Raw genomic sequence first — 19,005 nt, 5'->3', positions numbered from 1 at the left:
AGATTTAACTCAAAGAAACTGTTACTTACTTACTTGTTCCTCTTCGTTCCAGTGGAACATAGGTCCTCAACTAGAGCGCGCCACCTAACCCTATTTTGAGTGGTGCCCTTTGCCTCATTCTACGTGAGATGTTTCCTCTCCATTTCTTCCATTCTCGTTCGTCATCAGGTGTGCCGGGGTCTCCCTCTCTTTCGCTTCCCCTGTGGGTTCCACTCCAGTGCCCTCTTGACTACATGTCCATCTGGTCTCCTCAACGTGTGGCCGATCCATCCCCAAGCTCTTGTCTTATCTCTTGCTCTACCGGTCGCTGCCCTATTTGTCTCCAAAGCTCCTTGTTGCTGATTTTTCTAGGCCACCAAATCCGCAAGATATTCCTCAGGCTCTTATTGATAAACGCCTGCAACCTCTGCTCCAATCCCTTAGTCAGCCTCCAAGTTTCAGAACCATACAAGAGCACCACCTTCACATTAGACCCAAAGACTCTCAGCGTGGTGTTGGTTGTTAGTGCTGTGGATCGCCATATTGGTCTCAGCATCGCAAATGCCTGTCTTGCTTTTCCAATTCGTGCCTGAATGTCCTCGTCAGTGCCTCCCTTCTTGCTTACGATGCTCCCAAGGTATGTGAACTCATCCACTTCCTCAATCCGCCCCCTTGCAACCGACACACCATCGCCACGTTTGGTACCAATACGAATCATCTTTGTCTTAGTGGCATTGATCTTCAGGCCTACCTTCGCACCTTGTACGTCCAAGGCCCGTGTCTTGTCCCTCATATCCTGTGTTCCGTGAGACAGTAGGGCCAGATCATCGGCAAAGACAAGGTCTTCTAAGGATGTCGTAAAGGTCTACTGAATACCTCTCTTCCTGTCAAAAGCTGTCCTCGTCACCCAATCCAGGGCGAAAAAGAAACAACAGGGGAGATAGCAGGCAGCCTTGTCGTACCACAAGCCTAATATTCATTGAATGAACGGGGTAGTTTCTAAAGATATTGTGGTGCGTCGGTGGGGAAATAGTATACAAAAGTTTGGTTTTATCAACGGAGTTGATAATGTAAATTGGCCACCGTACAGAGATTCTAAAAGCTGACGTTTCGAGCGTTAGCCCTTCGTCAGAGCGAACCGAGGAATTGTGGGTTACGTGTAGTTTTTATAGTAGAGTAGGAGCTACGCTATTGGTGGTAACATGGCAACGTGAAAAATAGGAATACATAAGTTGAATGAGAAGCGTTCGTTAATACCGTGAGGATTAAGGGTGCCGATTTGGAAGATGAATTTTTGTTCCAGATTCTTGCGGCTTTCCGTGGTACCTAGATATAGGCAAAGGCCGCAGATAGACCTATCTGCGGCCTTTCCCTACATCTAGGTACCAAATTTTTCTCATATTCAACGGTTGGGTCCTCTGTCCATTGTGTACCACCTGTGCGGAACACCTTCATAGAGAGCTCTGATGATGGTGACCACCTTGTCAGGCATCCCGTAGTGCCGCAACAACCTCCACAAAAACTCTCTGCTGATACTATCGAAGGCATTTTCGAAATCTATAAAGTTGATATACAAGGAGGACTGCCACTCGATGCTCTGCTCCACAATAATCCGCAGTGTTGCTATTTGATCCGTACAGCTTCGGCCAACTCGGGAGCCCACCTGTTCCTCTCTCAATTTTGCATCCAGCGCGATCTTGATGCGCTCCAGGACCACTCTGCAAAACACCTTACATGCCATAAAGAACCTGTTATACCCCTAAAAAAGATCAATGAGGTCTTTGAAATTAGCATCCGCCACATTTTTGATCCACAAGCACTTTTCATTTATTCAGCTTCATTTTGGAAAAAACGCGAGAGTTTTTCATTAATCGATCATTTTACATTTGACGAATATTCTCCAGGCCTTGGTTGTTGAAAAGGTGGATAACGCTATCTACCTTGATAAATTACTATCCAGCGGATAAACACTAGCAAAACCAATTGTAATGAGTTATCCACCTTTCGAACAACTGGGACCTGATGTTCTTTCATATTCAAGTACAAGGCACCTACAAAGCCTTACAAATGGATGGATGGTCGGACACCTGGTACGGTACTCTCTATCACAACGATTACATCGTGTCCTCTTAGACAAGAAAAACGTATAGGGAACTTGAAATCTCTTTAAAATAGCAACATAGCAAGGTATCAAACATGGTAAAAGAAAGGAAATCTCAAACTACGGCCTTTCATTTTTGACATCTACTACATTTATGATTTTAACGCAAAACTCTGAAGGTATAGATAGCAAAAATGACAAAAAAAAATCATCATTCAAACTATCATGCTATGCCATAGCACTTAAACTTTCCGAGTGTGTGGTATCCCTTCTCTCCTGAATCTCCAGTATCTCCAAACCTGAGCTGTTTAACTGGAAGCTTGTTCTTGTCAGTGAGGAGACCGCTGTCTTCACGCCAGACATAGTCATTCGTATCACAGTTACAAACATGGCTATGACTTGCACAAGATCCAGTCACCCCGCATGCGCATTTGGCACTACCAGGTGACGCTCCACCCCAGTATGCCATCTTTTTTGAGTCACGTGACACCCAAAATCCATAAAACCTGTCGAACGAGAGACTCGAACCGTAACACTCGTACTTGATAAATTGTTCACAGTGTGAGGAGACTCTGGTGAGCATCGCCAGCTGAGACAGACTCGCTCCAATGTAATGAATGTCACGCGAGTAACAACCGGGTGATTCACATCCCTGGACATACGTTCTTCTTTCACTGTCGTGACTGATGACTGTCACGCCAACTCCATTCTTGTCAGTCATGTCACAATACACAGTAAATGGTGCGAGGCCTCCCACTCCAGTTGGATCAATAACGAAATTTCCACTTGCACTGCCAACATATTTTCTTTCTTCGGAACATGACTTAACTCTCGGGCGGCATTTGTACCCATCACTGATGTATCTGCTGTCACACGTGCACCTATATGCTCCGTATTCGTTGGTGCAGTTGGCATGCTGATCACAGCTATGCGTCTTTCTTTCGCATTCATCAAGATCTGTCAAAATAACATTAATATAATATCATCAATTTGTAAGTCTTCAGCTCAAGCGGGAGATGTGCGTTTGAATATCGAAAGACGCTCGAGGAAAAGACGACCAATTTGTGCGTTGAAGTGCCCAAGAGGTAAAAATAACTGATGCTTAAAATTATCTGGAATATCTCTCAAAGTACAGAAAAACTCGAGTTTAAGAGATCCCAAAAAAAGAAAAACCGGAAAAGCAAAATATCTCTGGCTATTTTCAAACTTGGTATTCTGCACCACATCAAAGGGTCCCTGTCAGTCGGTGTCCATTACGGGCAGTTGTTGTTGCTTTCATCCCGGACAGTTATGGGTTAACAATATAGTCAACCGATCTCGTGCACAACATATGTAGTTCAATCGTATCGAGCCTGCCCAAAAGTTCATCGCCTCTAACGATAAAGTGTTATAATAAACAGAACCTCAAGATCGAGAATTCGACCATGTCGTCGATGCGAAAAGAGCAAGCAAGACCAGTAAATGTATAGTTCTCTTATTGCTGAAGCTTCGAATACGGAAGATTACGAATTGTCGCAACAAGATGATGTGGCTGTTAGCGGATGTCGTGAAAAGCCGCACTGTAAGTAGGGACTCGTTTGTTTTCCTCAAAGAAAATACCGTTTTATGTTGACGTACAGAAAAGTAGTAATAATCCTTCTGGTAGCAGTACCTGCTTTGAAAGTGTGTACATGAATGTGTTTGGTTGTTTGTTGCTGTAATTTTTACCGTTCTAGACTTTCGTACTTTATTCACTCGTTCTCCCTCTCATCTCAGTCCCTAGAAATTTAAAGGCTTCTTTATATTTCTACTATGTGAGGTCACTTGAACCATATAGGGTCAATACAGTCTTGAGCTGAAAATTTTGCTGGAAGAAATATTTGGAAATAATTGCTTCGTCACTGAAATGCTAGGAGAAGAATTTGCTCTTTTGTTTAAAAATGTGACGCCAGGTGCAACGAGAAAAAAAGGTTCCAGCACCGTTCGGGCACCAAATTGCTGGGGCCCGTAAAAGACACCCTCATGAGGCAGGAGGAACCCTGTTCATTAGCTTGGAAAACCTCATTGAAATCGTCACACCTGGGGAAAAGAGCAAAGTTAAACACTATCTTACCTTTTTTGCAAGTATATGGATAACAATTACTGCATTTCACGTCATTCCATTCATAGTTGTATTTCACACCAAGAGTGTGAACGCAGTCTTCGTCTCCAAAATTGTTCGGCTGGTTCTTGGCCCAAGCTGTGAAATTCCCATTTCCACGATCCGCCCAACTAAAGTTGCCTTCTGCGGAGATGTCGTTTAGACCCAACCAAGATTTCTCGCCATTGTGGCGGTGCTGTATGTAAACATTTTCTTCATTATTGCCAACATCAACTAGAACAGAGTTTTGTGATCGACATTTTGCCAGAGCTGTTGTCCAGTTTGAGCACGAATCACTCATAAAGTAGCAAAATCCACCGAAATAACTCCAACCGGGGTCACAGATATCTGTGAGCAAATGAACATGTTTTGAACGTTATTACCACACAAATGGATGTAGAGTTAAACTGAGATAGTGTACGCGGAGCTTTGGTAAAAATTGTCAACTTGTATCTAATACCGTAACACACTGTCCTTTTACAAAGTTAACGAAAAAGCTCGAACTAAGGTCACAGGTATTTGGTTTGAAACGTATTTTTTACACTTATAACATAGAGGGAAAAATTACTAAATGGTGATTGGCTTGCTTTGGTTATTTTCATGTAGTAAATGTTTTTTTTTTTTAGCATGGCTGGTTACATTGCTTCAGCGTTGTTGTACAAAAATAAATTTCATTCCGCTGATTCGTGCTGAACACAGAAATGGCTCCTACGATATTGCGCAGCAGAGTGCGTTTTTGAGCTTCTTGAAAAAGGAAGTTTTGCCCTTTATAATCCAGCTGCAATCTCGACCCCAGAGCTCTTCTCTTTTACGCATGACTGAGGGAGAGAAGGGCTCTGGGGAACCATGAAACAATGTGTTTTCTCATTGGTTTTCGTGAAGAACAATGAAAAGTGTTTCTGATTGATGCATTCATGTTAGCACGAGGAATGAGCAGGCGCCGTGAGGTTCAAATAGCCAATTGTGGGCTATAAGAACCCTACGGCGCATGTTCTCCTGCAGACATACGATCCGAGGCTCTCGTGACGAGAATGAGTCCACCTGTTAAGAGCCAAAAATTAATGAAAATTTTTCATTTTATGATAAAAGTATGAAGCTCGCCAGGGTCCCTGACGTTTATGGAATGAACATTTCCTGATATGAAGCCAGGTGAATTTAACCTCCGCAACTGCATAATGCGCATGTCAAAAAAATTGCCTTCATGGCGTCTGCATGGAAACGAGGTTAACACAATCAAGGATATGTTGCGTGTTTGTAGAAGTAATTTGTCGTTACACTTGTTTGGGGTTTTCATAATAACTTTATTATAACATTAAAATATGTCACATGATCGGTCACGTGACCTATGTTGAACGAAAGAGTGAGGTACCCGTTAGGTGGATGGGAATACATATTCAAACAGCCCCTCTTCTAGTGGGACGGGGTTAAACACGCATTTAGGTTGAGTTAGACCCTCCTCTTGTTCAAACATATGCGACTATATCATGATTGTGCCTGAACCACGGAATACGCAGGTCTAATATGGCCTTTTAGGGCTACGCATGGAATCGAGACTGGACACATTTCTGGCTTCTCGGGTTTTTATCCAGGTCATTTAAATAAGTTCCTTTTCAGTTAGCAACGAAAACAGAAATTTCAACATCACCTAACCTGTGTAACATAAATAGTCACAATGAAATAACTAAGGTAGGATATTGTTTAGAGTGCTAAACTGCATGAGACACCTTTGAGGGTAACAGTAACTTTTTAAAGGGTAAAATTGACATAGTTGATGAAAATACTTCAGTTCCTTTTTTTAATTTTCTCCTTTTGCGGTTTGAAAATAATAAATAGACATTTGGTTTATATCATTTTTCATGATTTGTAGATCTTTAATGGCCAGTTAAGTGACAAAATATTAAAACTAGTTCCCAAGCTTCTCACGGTTCTAAGATGGTGGCGCCCGTGAGGAAAAATGTGCTTTGCGTACTTGCAGTCATTTACAGTATGGGGTTAGCAACAAAACAACTTTACCTAGATTTTATTACATTTTACAATTCAATATCAGTTTAGCAAAGCTTTTCGAAGTTCTCCAAATGAAAGTAAAAGCGATTTTTGTATGTTTCATTGTGAATGTTGTTTGAATTTCAAATGTTTTGTAATTTACTGTTAAACACTCCTCTTCAGTTGATTTGGATGTATGATGGAAGCAACGATCGAATATAAACTGAGAACTGTGTATTATCTGTGAGAAAAGGACACAGGAAAACTGCAATGTCCCGCAATATCAAAGGGCAAAGACTGTGGAAGGGTACATTTCTTGTGTTAAAAACGTTACGGAATTTCAGGACCTCAGAAATCAGTGGATATCAGAAATTATCAACTTGGCGATGGGTCAGGGCTGGATCCCTTGGCAAAAACAAAGCTTCATGTCATAAGGGCTGCATTGATCGTTTCAGCAATACCAAATTAGAACATGCAAAAAGGAGAAAACAGCAAGAATCAAAGGAAGGAAGCCCTGTAAAAACACGAAGGTCAACGTCATTGTTCAGCCAAGACCCTTGCATAAAACATGTTTCTTTCTGCGATGACGAGGCCAACACTTCATCACCACTACATGCGGTATCGACATTTGATGTTGATGGCAAGGTGAGAGAATGTGCTCTTGTGCTTAATGATGGTAAGCTGTTATCAAAATTATCAGCTGCTGACATGATTGCCAGCGAGGCAAAATACCATACATTCTATAATAAAGCAAGGCAGATTAAGTCACAATAAACCAAGGATACTACTTTCAGACCCAAAGAAAGTACAGCATTTGCCAAATTAATTGCCTTCATTGATGATAGCAGAGATGAGCATGAGGCAACGGTCTTTAAACTGGCTGACCTCGCAAGATTATATTCTACTAAACTGAAGAACGTGGGGCAGAAACTGCAAGAATCAACACTTCAAGGTTAAAGGAAAGACTGCTTTCAGCTTTTCCATACTTAAATGAAATCTCGCAGGGTAGAGATGTCCTCATTGCTTTCAATCACCAGATTGGGGATATGATAAAACACGTTGCAACTGACAATTACGATTCTGAAGCAGTCTACCTTGCAGGAGCTGCCAAAATCGTGCGAAGGGATACTTTCATCAACTTAAGTACTGTTTTCAAGGAACATTCCCACCAAATTGTCAAAGCGACGCTATACTCTCATAACTCTTCTGGACATGATTCTTCGAGGCACAACAATGGCAAATCAGCAATCTGTCGTTATACTTCCTAATCAAGCCTGCCTGAATATTTCGCAGCTGCTTTGTGTTCAATACTATTGCAAGAGAACGGAATTCCTCATCTTTCTCTCGACACAGCAGAGACAAAAAATGCCCTCTTCCAATTTATGTGGCACTGAAGATCCATGAGCCAACAAGAGGGAGAGGTCTCGTTGACTTAATTTTCAATATGGGACATTTCTTAAGATAGGCTTCTTACTGTGTCTGCTGACATACCCAATGCTGTCTGTGCCCGGTTCGAACGAGAAGGCGTCGTATGTCCCCCCAAACTACGACAGGATTTATTTACAATCGCTGGTGTTGACAATAGGGACCTTTAGATTCTAGGACGAGGACGAGAACGAGTACGAGATTTGACTGCCCGCTTTTAGCGAAAAGACTCATAACCCGGACGATTAATCTTACTCTTTGTTAGCAGTTTAGGTTGCTCAGTTATTCTTATTGCTGGTAACTTGGCCTTTTTGCTGATCGAAAAATGCCAAAACTGCTGCCGTGTTGTTGACTTGTCTTGATACGACAAAATTCTTGCAAAACCTCGTACTGCAATGACGACGGTATGACGTTTTTCCCGCCAAAGTGACGCTGGTTTGCGCGCGCTCATTGTTGTTCTATGAGAAAATCTCGTACTCGTAGTCGTTCTCGTCCTAGAATCTAAAGCTCTCTAATATAGACCATGACCCAGCTTCCACAGGCGAAGCAATATCTCTCGTGCATCATCCAACAGCTGAATTGCCTGGCAATGACAGGGAAGTTAATACATTTGAACCCTCAACACCAACATTCAAAAGATCCAGGAAGCACGCTGAAGTGTTTCGACAGTTTCCGAGTGGGTCATTTGTTGTGCACAAGACCAAGCGACCGTTTTCCTCTATTGCCTTGGACCATACTCCTGAGCAAGAAAAAGCAGCAATCAAAGGAGATGGAGGTGCTGTAGTTTGACAGAAAATCCAGCCGCCTGGAGGAGATGGATGATTTCTGGGCCAGAAACAGCAATACAAGGATGATTGAAGAATTTGAGCAAGTGGTGCCTTCTACCAGAAGTCTTGGACATCGTGAATAGACACCGAGTGTTAAAATTTCCTTCAAGAACGATGTGTTGGCTGTCGTATCTGAGTTTGAGCATCTTGTTAACCCGTTTGAGGACGAGGGAGGCGGCGGGAGGCGCAAAAGGCCGACTTAGTTGGTGTCTATAGAGTGTTTAGGTCACTGAGGGCAATCACCAGCCAGTTTTTGATGCAGTAGCCCTCGATGGAGCAGTACCCATTCAAATTCAGATGCCTGAAACAGCACACACATTTCAAGAATATATCGATGCGGTGTTTTAAGCCATTCAATAACAAACAGCTGCAATCCGCAAACCGTGTAGACATCGTTTGGGATGTATACAAACAGGACTCCCTCAAGAGTACAACGAGAGGGAAAAGACGTTCAGGACAACGACGGAAAGTACTTCCATCCACTCACATCCCCTCACACTGGAGAAGCTTCCTGCCAGTAGAGGTTCTTGCGCAGCAGATAGTATCATCATAACCTTTAGAGGAAGGCAAAGAAATCTATAGCACGTGTGGTGAGTGTGTTCTGACATCTGCAGCAAGGTTTGACGTTTCGCTTCTAGAACCTTGCAGTCACGAGGAAGCTGATACCCGCATTATGGTCCACGTATTGGATGTCTGCATGTCCAGTCATGATTCCGATAATGATTCGCAGTAATGACACGGATGTTGTCGTTCTCTCTATTTCGATTGCAAGAGAGCCTTGCTGAGAAAGAAATTTGGATTACCCATGGGGCAGGCAAGAATTTGAAGTACCTTGCTGCTCACGAAATAGCAAAGACGATTGGTCATAAGAAATCAAGAGCGTTACCGAGGTTTCATGCCCTCACGGGATGTGACACCGTTTCCTTTTTTTGTGGACGGGGAAAGGAGACAGCATAGGAAGTGTGGAATGTCTATCCCAACCTAACAGACGTCCCGTGTACACTGATGTCAATGCCAATAGAGATAGATGAAAAGTGTTTGACCGTTATCGAAAGGTTCATTTTCCTCCTGTATGACCGAACGAGCAGCTTGCTGGATGTTAACCAGGCCAGAAAGGAGTTATTTTCAAAGAAATCGAGAAACATTGAGAGTATTCCACCGTCCAAAGCACCACTGCTGCAGCACACAAAACAAGCAGTTTTTCAGGAAGCATTCGTATGGGGTCAATCGCTTTTGAAGCAGCCCGTTGTTCCATCTCCTTCTACCAGGGGCTGTGAGAGAGAGCAGGACATTCGTGGAGACCAATATGGACGAATCTTCCACAAGCAAAGGACTCTTGTTACGAGCTGATTCACTGTGGCTGCAAGAAAGGCTGCAAAGGCCGATGCAAATGTGTTAAAGCCAATCTCGAATGACACGCGGTTGTGCACAAGTGGAGGAAATTGCAAACGAGATGAGCTTATTGCAAGTTAAATCCGATATCATCTGTCAAGTCTCGTTGCTTAGGAATGCCTGTTTTGTACAAACGAACGGCTACAGTGAAACAGGTTTTTGCCACCAGTGACTGAAGATTTTCAAAATAAGTCGCGTATCCAATCTGTAACTTGTTGTAGAACCGTAAGATGTACAAACCAGTCTGGCAAAAAGAAAAGCAAGTAACAGCAAATTGACTAAATAAAAGCTCTAGAAATGGTAACTTTGTCTCAGCCTCAATTTCATGTTTAACAATATATATCCACTTTTTTCGATGTGTCATCTGTTGCAGTGTTTAAATATAACTCTATAACAAGACAAGAAATGCGTTAGAATGGAGCACTTAAAGGGGTGCTAAACACACCCGCCTGGTATGTTAGCTACGCCATGCTGATGAGGCCCAAAAGGCCGAAACAGCTGTCCATGGCTGCTAATTGACCGGGTGAAATGGTTGTGCGCATGCGTGATGTGTTGGCCACACCGGGTTGGTGTTAGCGTGTGTCACCTTGCTTTTATTGCTGTTAGAATGGAACATTTCTTTGAACGTTTAGCTAGAATGCTGTGTAACATTACTGTTAACAAATGTCGTTTCTCATTAAAAAAAAAATGGTCACGTGATCAGTCACGTATCACTCTTTGAAATTTTTGAGTAATATCGAAGATAGTCTTTTGTTAACAAGGGAGAAAAATAACAAATTACGTTAAAGAAACTCCAAAATAGCTATGATTTCCATGAGCATCGTCTCTATGCAGAAGCCATACTAGCAATTTTTCGACATGCGCATTACAGAGTTCAGGCTGTTAATTTCGGCTGGCTCCATATCAGAAAATGTTAATCTCATAAAGATTAGCAATCCTTCCAAGTTTCATAATTTTATCAAAAAACCAACAATTTTGGCCCTTAACAGCTGGACTATTATATGCGACTCGGGCAATTTCTGCAACTTCTGCGATCATGCGATCGATTAGCTATATCAACAGATCCATGTGGTGTTAATGCACACTTTGATTGTGTTGGCTGAGAATTGGTCGAACCGTGCGCTGCGCACTGGTTTTATTCCTAAAAGCTTATTTTGGACCGAGATGGACCCCTTTTCTGTTAGAATAGTTGAGAAATGGCAGACTGTTTAGCTAAAATCCCAGTATTCCAGTTCACACCCCCTTAAACAGATTGAGAAAGATAGTTACTCAAAAGCGGCAAGATTTCTCTTCATTTTCACCCACGCTCTCTCAGGGTCATTCCATATCCACTGGCTCTTCCCGCCTTTGTGGACAGGTCGTTTCCAGGTGAATTAAAGTGTTTTTGGAGCTCTTGGAGCAGTTTGAAAGGCCTTCACAGTCCAAAAAATGGACTAAAATCACATTTTTTTCTCCCTTGGTTTATTGCCATCCGAGATGTTTTTTTGCTCCCAGTCACGCTCAGTATTACATGGTCGTACATTTCACTTAGAATCACATTTATCTTTTCGCCGTTTGCCACTGAGTTTACTGACCTGTAAGGACCACATAACTCAATGAAACGGGGTCGTATCTGGTCTCCCAAAATTCCTTGACACAAACTCTAAATCCTGAGGGATTCATATCCTGTTAAAATAAAAGGTTACAGTTGTCACTGACAGAGATGAATGAATTAAAAAGCTGACATTTCAGACGTTGTCCATTCGTCAGAATGAAGCTGTCGTGTGAGCACACTTAACCCATCATAACTTGGAATCTTCAGTTTCATAAGAAGAGTAGAACATATTTAAGGCTTAAATGTTAGGTAAATGCAACGTTAATTGCACATCTCGGCAGAGTCAGTTTCCGACGCTTCGCGACAGCTGCACATACTTGCTTTGTGAGGGCTGATAAGTGGAGGAAACTACTGTTTTATTGCAACTATTAATGTTTCAAGGTGTTGTGCGCCGTTGAGATGAGTGATAAACTATTTGCTAGGCAAAGAGCGAAAGGACTACTGAAAAACACGGGTTTAGCTCCGTTAGTTTACTCATTATAACTGGTCAATTATATGGTTAGCTTCGGCCGCTCGTGACCCATCAGCTTTCTTCAAACACTGATCATTTCCAGTTGTGAAACGAACCGCAGCAAAATCTTTCAACCACACTAAATTCCTTTTATGCAGTGTGAAGAATCTAAAACAACCAAGCCAGACCATGAAAGTTACATGCTACAGTCTGTAGTTAGTATTTAAGAAACGGTCCAGATAAGAACGATAGCAACAACGGCAACGAATTTGGAATTCAATTGGTATGCAAAAAGGTGATAACTTTTCTATTGTCTGTACTTACTTCTGATTGGCTTAAACAGCAAAAGTTAACAAAACTTCATAAAAGCAGTATTATATTCATCCTTCCTTTCCAACCATCTTCCATCTTTCATCTGGTCTCAGTTTAACTGAATTCCACAGAAATCGTATGTGGGGAACATGAAAAAGTGTAAACGTTTCTTGGCTTTTGTTTTCAACTCTTGTGATTGGTCAAAATCTTTTAACACAAAAAAAACCCCTTTCAAAGTGGGCTGTAAATGAATTTTATTGCGTTAACGGCTTTCCTGTAGGTTTATGCATTCTCTGTGTAAAAATGATAACATTCCTATGTGGGGAAAGCCCCGTTGCCGCATAACAAAGGAAATTGCTATCCACCTTACACGGATCATTACTTAAAGTGCTACTATGACGAAATTCGCATCTTTCCTATCTAAGCCATTTGAAGACACAAACATGTAGTCTGTACGAGAGGAAGAATGCTGTTTACTATTTTCAAATATCTCTTTTCGTTCTAGAGATATTAAAGTTTTTTAAATATGCAAATTAGCCAAGTGATGAAGTCATAAACTCAACCTGATTATGAACAAATATGATAGAAAAAGATATCCCAGCCAATTTGTATCAGAAATGCTTGATTCTTTGCAGTAAGATTCTAGAAGATGTGCTCCACAATATGAGAGTACCAGTTTTGTTACCATGGCAACACACTGGGTTCCAGACCTCCCTGATATTAAAGGCTTTGCTGGCCACCTTTGGCCAATTTTTATATTGGCCAATGGTGCCTTGTATGTTAGGCCGAGTCTGTGGCCTTGTTAAAGGTTTTTCTAGCCTATGATCACCAAAAATATTGAATCAGGTTGAAGGAGACTGGAAAAGAGTGAGTTGCCATGGGCACCAATTTCTTTACAGGCGAAAGTGTGTTGCCTGTAGAACTATCAGCCTACTAAGTTTTAATGGTCTCTGCTGCAAATTGACCAAGATAGCTCTATTTATATACTTGATTTTATATTAGGTTGAGTGAATGACGTCACCAGTCCTCTCATTTGCATATTTTACACATTTTTCAAACTTAAATATCTCCGGAACAAATGCACATATTTCCAAACGGTAAACGGTGTTTTTAATCTTTCCTTGAATTCTATATGATAAACGTAAAAATGAATGGGCTAAAAATTTGATCATAGTAGCATTTTAACGCAGTGATTTGAAGTGCCCGCACGAGAACTGTAAACCCATTCAATCGGCAAGTGATATATGCGAGATTTCACGGGTGTAGGACAGACCAAACAAAGGGAAAGGAGTCCATGGCGCGTTTTCAGCAGATGTTCTTTGGAGAGGAAAGATTATTTGACGGGTAAGAAAGAAAGTCTGTTGTATTGACTTCATCTAAACCGTCTTAGGGTGAGCGGGACTTAGTTGTAAAATAAGCATCTTTTACGCAGTAGTTATTGCATTCGACGTTAGAAGAACGTATATTATTTGGTCGCTTCTTTCTGGATGCTCTGTGATTTCAGGTTTGGGCGACATCTTGTACCGGCTGACCACTCGTCTCGACCTCATGCGATAGCCTCGAGACCATGTAGCAGCAACCGTTTAACATAGACACCACCTGACAGCACTTCACAATGAACCCCCCTTTCCCTATATATTTGAGGGCGGTCAGTACAATAAAAAATGCCATTTTCAACAGAGATCGAACGCACTTTACTAATCCACGGTTATTACTATTGTTAGTATGACGTGTAAATCCTTTAATGACCAGACGTTGTTTTAAAGAATCACGTCTGCGCGGCATATGTGTGAACATGGATTTTCGGTATTAGCGTGAGCTTCCTGCGTTTTTATGCGAACTTGTTTAGGGTAAACTCCCATACACTATTCTTAGCGATAGAAATCAATGTGACCAAATCTCTGGAACCTACACAGTGTAGCTTTTAAAGAGATGTTACCTCGATCCACGTAGTTATTCCGTTGTGTTCTGGTGCTAGGTTTCCACTAATAGTTGTGTTGTGATTGGCTGATATCAAAACTGTAGGCACGGTTTCATAGCTTCTTTTAAACTCCACAAACTGTTTAAGAAAGTAAACTGTTAAATGCTTGCTGAAATGAGTTCATTGGGCATAAGAAATAATTGAATTATTGTCGACAGTTGACACATTCAATAATGTACGAAATTTCCTGCGGAATACCGCTACCGCTGCATCGTTACTTGTCATCCGCTACCCGAGGAGGCCTTTGCATAGCGTCGCCATTACAAAGAACCTATTTTTATAGACGAGAGCTGTTGCATTGTGCAGCCTGTGGGTCCGTGATTGGAAACTAACAGTTAAAGTGAACATGACATCATTATGAAACTCAACTGGCAGAAATCAACCAATTGGCTCAACGTGCGTTGGAGTTGAAGTCGAAGTCGAAGAAAAATCCAGATAGTGGGGGGAGGGGGATTTGAGCCTCGAGAATCCACGCGGAAATTATATGGCAATGTGTTTACGACAGCCTCTCGTCCTTTTTTCGAAAGAATATAGGATGCCGGGTAGCATTTCATTGGATCGAATTATGTCGGTACTCTCTTGACTCTCAGTTGCTGCTTATTGTCCAGCGATAAAAGAACCTAAACAACAATTTTGGACGTTTGCACTTGATTTTACCCCCCAAGTCGTACCTTGCAATAAGCATTGTTCTTTTCATCCAAAGGCGGATGCGTGTTTGGGAATCCAACAGATCCATATTCAGCGAAGTATGGCTTGTGTAGGTTAGATATCGCCAACCAGCTCTGCAACATAATTAGCACGACTAATTCGAAAACCGTAGAAACCGATACCACCTAGCTGTTTTATCCACAAGACTGATAATTTAGGCGGGTCTTCATTTATTTGTAAGCAAAACAAGTCTCGCCCCCCGGAGCTGCCCTTCTCTTCCCGAGCAAGGATGATGATGCAATGTTCCAACGATTTGCTTGTAGAACGTTTTAAACACTGAACGACGATGTCTTTGAAGGCACGAACATCTCCATTGAATACGATTGTAAAAATTGACCGATTATATTGCAACTTGTAAAATATATGCCAATTCAATTGTCCTGGAATAAATGTGGACTGAACTGTAAGCGATAAAAGTGAATAAATTCCCGTTCTGCTCCGGAGAACTCCCCCTTATGCAACTATTAATGGCATGGTGTAATGTACCAGTGAGAATGACGATGTGAATGATAAAGAGTTTGCAACTTGTGAATCGATATCACAAGCTCCCAGTCGGCTTGATAGCTCTGCTTGATAACAGACAGACCTACTCATTAGAAGGCGGGGGGTGGTTGATTGGTTAGCAGCTGGCGGTAATACACAACATGATTGGAATGGGTAAGCGCAAAAAATGCTTTGTTCTCCCGTCATCATCTCTTGCCTTCCCTCTGGCGAAATCTTCTTTTACAAAAAAAAAAATCTGCAAAGCGCTTGTGACGAAGGCTACACGATCGTCCTTGGTTAAAGTGCCTTAGTTCAGATGGAATCTATCACAGTTACACTTGGATTTTTGTCCTTTCTGAATCAGTAGATAGATATAAAATAAAACAAAAATTGGTACAAACCACATAAATATCTTCATGTTTTCCATCGAAGTTTTGCATTTCACGGAGACAGACTTTAAATGAGGCTTTGGTTGCGTCTTCTATCCAGACGAGAGAAGAATCGTACTCGTTACCAACTCTCCCATGCTCCGCTGTCACTTGGACTACGGGGGTGTTATTAAACTTTCCCTACGGATGAAGAAGAAGACTGCGATAAAATTCACGCGTAAAATAGTGTATTAACAGGAGCCCATAATTATTGGCGTACTTTATTGTATTGGTGGGACAAAAAATAACTTTAAATCACGGGAAATAACCGTTACAGTCAAGTCAGTCTAAAGTATTTTGAAAGAAAGTGTTTGTATTCGAAATAAATAAGTTTTAGAATCGCTTGTTTTGTTTTCAAATTTCGGGGGAGCCATTTTGCCATCTTGAATAATTGTTACGTGTTAGGGTTGCCCTATTGTTATTAGACAAAAACTCTTTGTGTCGGAACAATAGGGCAACCGTACACGTCACAATTATTCAAGATGGCTGCACCCGAGCGATTTTAAAATTCACACTTCTTGATATTAACACTGTTTTAAAAATAAATTTCGAATGAATTTGTTTGTAAACATAATTTTCTTCGGTTTAAACTTATTCTGAAGTAAGAGTGGAGGTTCCCTTTAAAGAAAGATCGTTCCACTTGATTCCCTCAAAAAGAACTAGTCTTACCCTCGGAAAAATCACGTCTGCGCACTTTGTCCCGGACCACCATTTTTGCAGCTTAATTGTTCCCGTCATTCCTTTGGGTGGCGCTCCTTGGTAAGCCAGCCAATCAACAGTTGCGAATGGATTAAGGCTCTCTTTATTTCTACCAGCCTGCATTACGCAAACTGTGAAATTCTTTGTGTTGACGTTTTCCGTCCATGATGTTACGGCGTCGTGGACTGTTGCGCTGTCATTGAGTGTCATGTGGTTGACAGAAACTTGAACATGAACCTGTTTATCCGGATAGAAGCGATATGGCGGGAAAGTGACCGTCTCACAAGTTGAGTCGGTCCACTTTGGAACGCGCACAAGATCTGTTCTGCCTCTCTCCATCGGGAATCCTTAATCAAAGAATGGAACAAAGCAAATTATTATCCCACGCTATGGCACGCCTTTCCTGTCAATATTCAAACAACTTTATCGTGTAATGCATCTATTACATTTCTGTGCTTTAATTTCTATTTCTTTTCTATATTTTTTATTTTCCTTTGATATATTTTACATCTTTTCCCATTAATTTAAATATAAGTTTTAAGCACATTTATCATTTTTTGTTCTCTTTATTTTATATTCGTTCTCTATGTGTATTTACATTTTTGCTGTATGTTTTTTAAAAAATTCTAATTAAGTATGCAACACGTGGTCGCATTACCGTGATTCACGTGGGCAGGAGCCCGTGACTAGGAGCCTCCCAATGCATTATATCCTTGAGTCAACCTTTGCCCGCATTCTTCTTTCTTTAGAACTAATCCTTCAGCAGGAGACTCACATTTACAACAATTTACATCAATTTGCACAACTTGCATGCATTGTTTTTGCTATTTTTGTCTTTGTTCCACAATAACTTTATTCTGATTGGCCATTCTAAACAGTGCGTGCAGAGCCGAAGAACTCGTGGCTTTCTAAAAATAGAAAGAAACGAGCAAAGGTTGACTCATAGGGCTTGTATGGGAGAGGCAATCTCCTACTCATGCGCTCCTGACGTGGGTCATTTTCGGCCTTTTTGGTTTCTCGGCACATGAAGAAAGAACTGTCAAGCGCATGTCGTGCGGCCGGGGATGCCTTGCAGGTTTTAAGTCATTTACATCCAGTTTTTCGAGAACGTTGTCCCTTGGCTGAATTGAATGAGGTCAGTCTCCCTCTGCCGGACTATAAACAAAAATTTGAAAGAATGTGACAGACCTGCACGGTCTCCCTTTTGTGGGTTTGTTGTTTCAGATAATTATGAAACCTTCATTTTACAGTTTGCTTTACCGGTTTTATGAAGAGTTTGTTCGGAGAAACCTACTAGCCTCTCCGTTGATAAAACCCTTCTTCAGTGACACCGGGCGGGTGACAGGGAAAATGCTTCAATCAGTGTATTGGAAGGATTCAGTCAGCTGTTGATGTATTTTGATATGGAGAATACATTCTTTTTCCTTTTCTGAAATTTAAGCAGTTAACTTTATAGTTAGGTTGAAGTTGTTAGCTTGTGCAATGAACAGGTTGATTTCCTGTTTATCTACGTCCCATAGTGAGAAAACGCCATCAATGAAACGTTTTCATGTTTTTGGTTTAACTTTGCTCTGGCTTAGCATTTTTGTTTCAATTTCTGGAAGGTCGACAAAACACCGACTCCCAGTCTATTCACTACCCCGGTGGACTGCCCTAAAAATACTATTTCGAACTGATGAGTACTTATTGGTCTATATGCACGCAGCGTCACAAGTAGTCCTTATAACCTTTAACACCCATTTTAAACGGCGCTGATCAACACTATTTAAGTCTAAGCAACCATTTTAAAAAGGTTAGTTTTCGATAATTGTTGTGATGGTCGATTAGTTCATGTAAGTGAAGAGAGACGGGTGCAATTCCTGGATTAAGTCGCATGTGGCCTTGCGAAAGGAAATAAACAAGGAACGTGCAATGTAAGTGTATAATCATTTCAGTTCTGTCAATAGTACTCATTCGAAATACCGTTAGTACTTTTTAGAGGTAGTCCATTTGGCTAGTCCATGGGGGTAGTACATGAGCTGGGCATCATTGTTTCGCCCACAGAAATTGAAACAAAAATGCTAAGCCAGAGTAACGTTAAACCAAAAACCTGGAAACTTTTCATTGATAACGTTTTCTCACTATGAGACGTAGATAAACAGGAAATCAACCTGTTTATTGAACAAGCTAACAACTTCCACCTCACTATAACGTTTACTGCTTAAATTTCAGAAGGAGATCACTTTCCTAGACCGACATCAGTATACAAAGGAGAATGATTTGAAAAAGAATCTATTCTTTACCTCAAAATATATCACTTCTGTCACCAGCCGACTGAAACCTTCAAGCATTTTACCTCTTGTCACCAGCCCGGTGTCAAGAAGGGTTTTATTGAAGAAGTGGTCGGTAGGCTTCTCCGAACAAACTCTTCAAAAACAACATTTGAGGAGGCACGATTCAAAGGCCGCCATGAAGAGCGAGGCAACTGAGCATCTTATCGAGAGAACATTATCTGAGGTCAATTTTTCTGGAAGACTGTTGGCA

At 41.4% G+C, this 19,005-nt stretch overlaps 1 pseudogene; it reads right to left on the bottom strand.

The window, feature by feature from the left end:
• Positions 1-1,781: 1,781 nt before the first annotated feature.
• The window catches only part of LOC138020048 (uncharacterized), a 30,670-nt pseudogene continuing 13,446 nt past the window's right edge, over positions 1,782-19,005 (bottom strand).

This window comes from Montipora capricornis, chromosome 10, assembly GCF_036669925.1.
Source record: "Montipora capricornis isolate CH-2021 chromosome 10, ASM3666992v2, whole genome shotgun sequence".
In the NCBI taxonomy this organism is placed as follows: domain Eukaryota; kingdom Metazoa; phylum Cnidaria; class Anthozoa; order Scleractinia; family Acroporidae; genus Montipora; species Montipora capricornis.
Note: the sequence above shows the minus strand (reverse complement) of the source record. Positions and strands in the feature narration are given on the sequence as shown.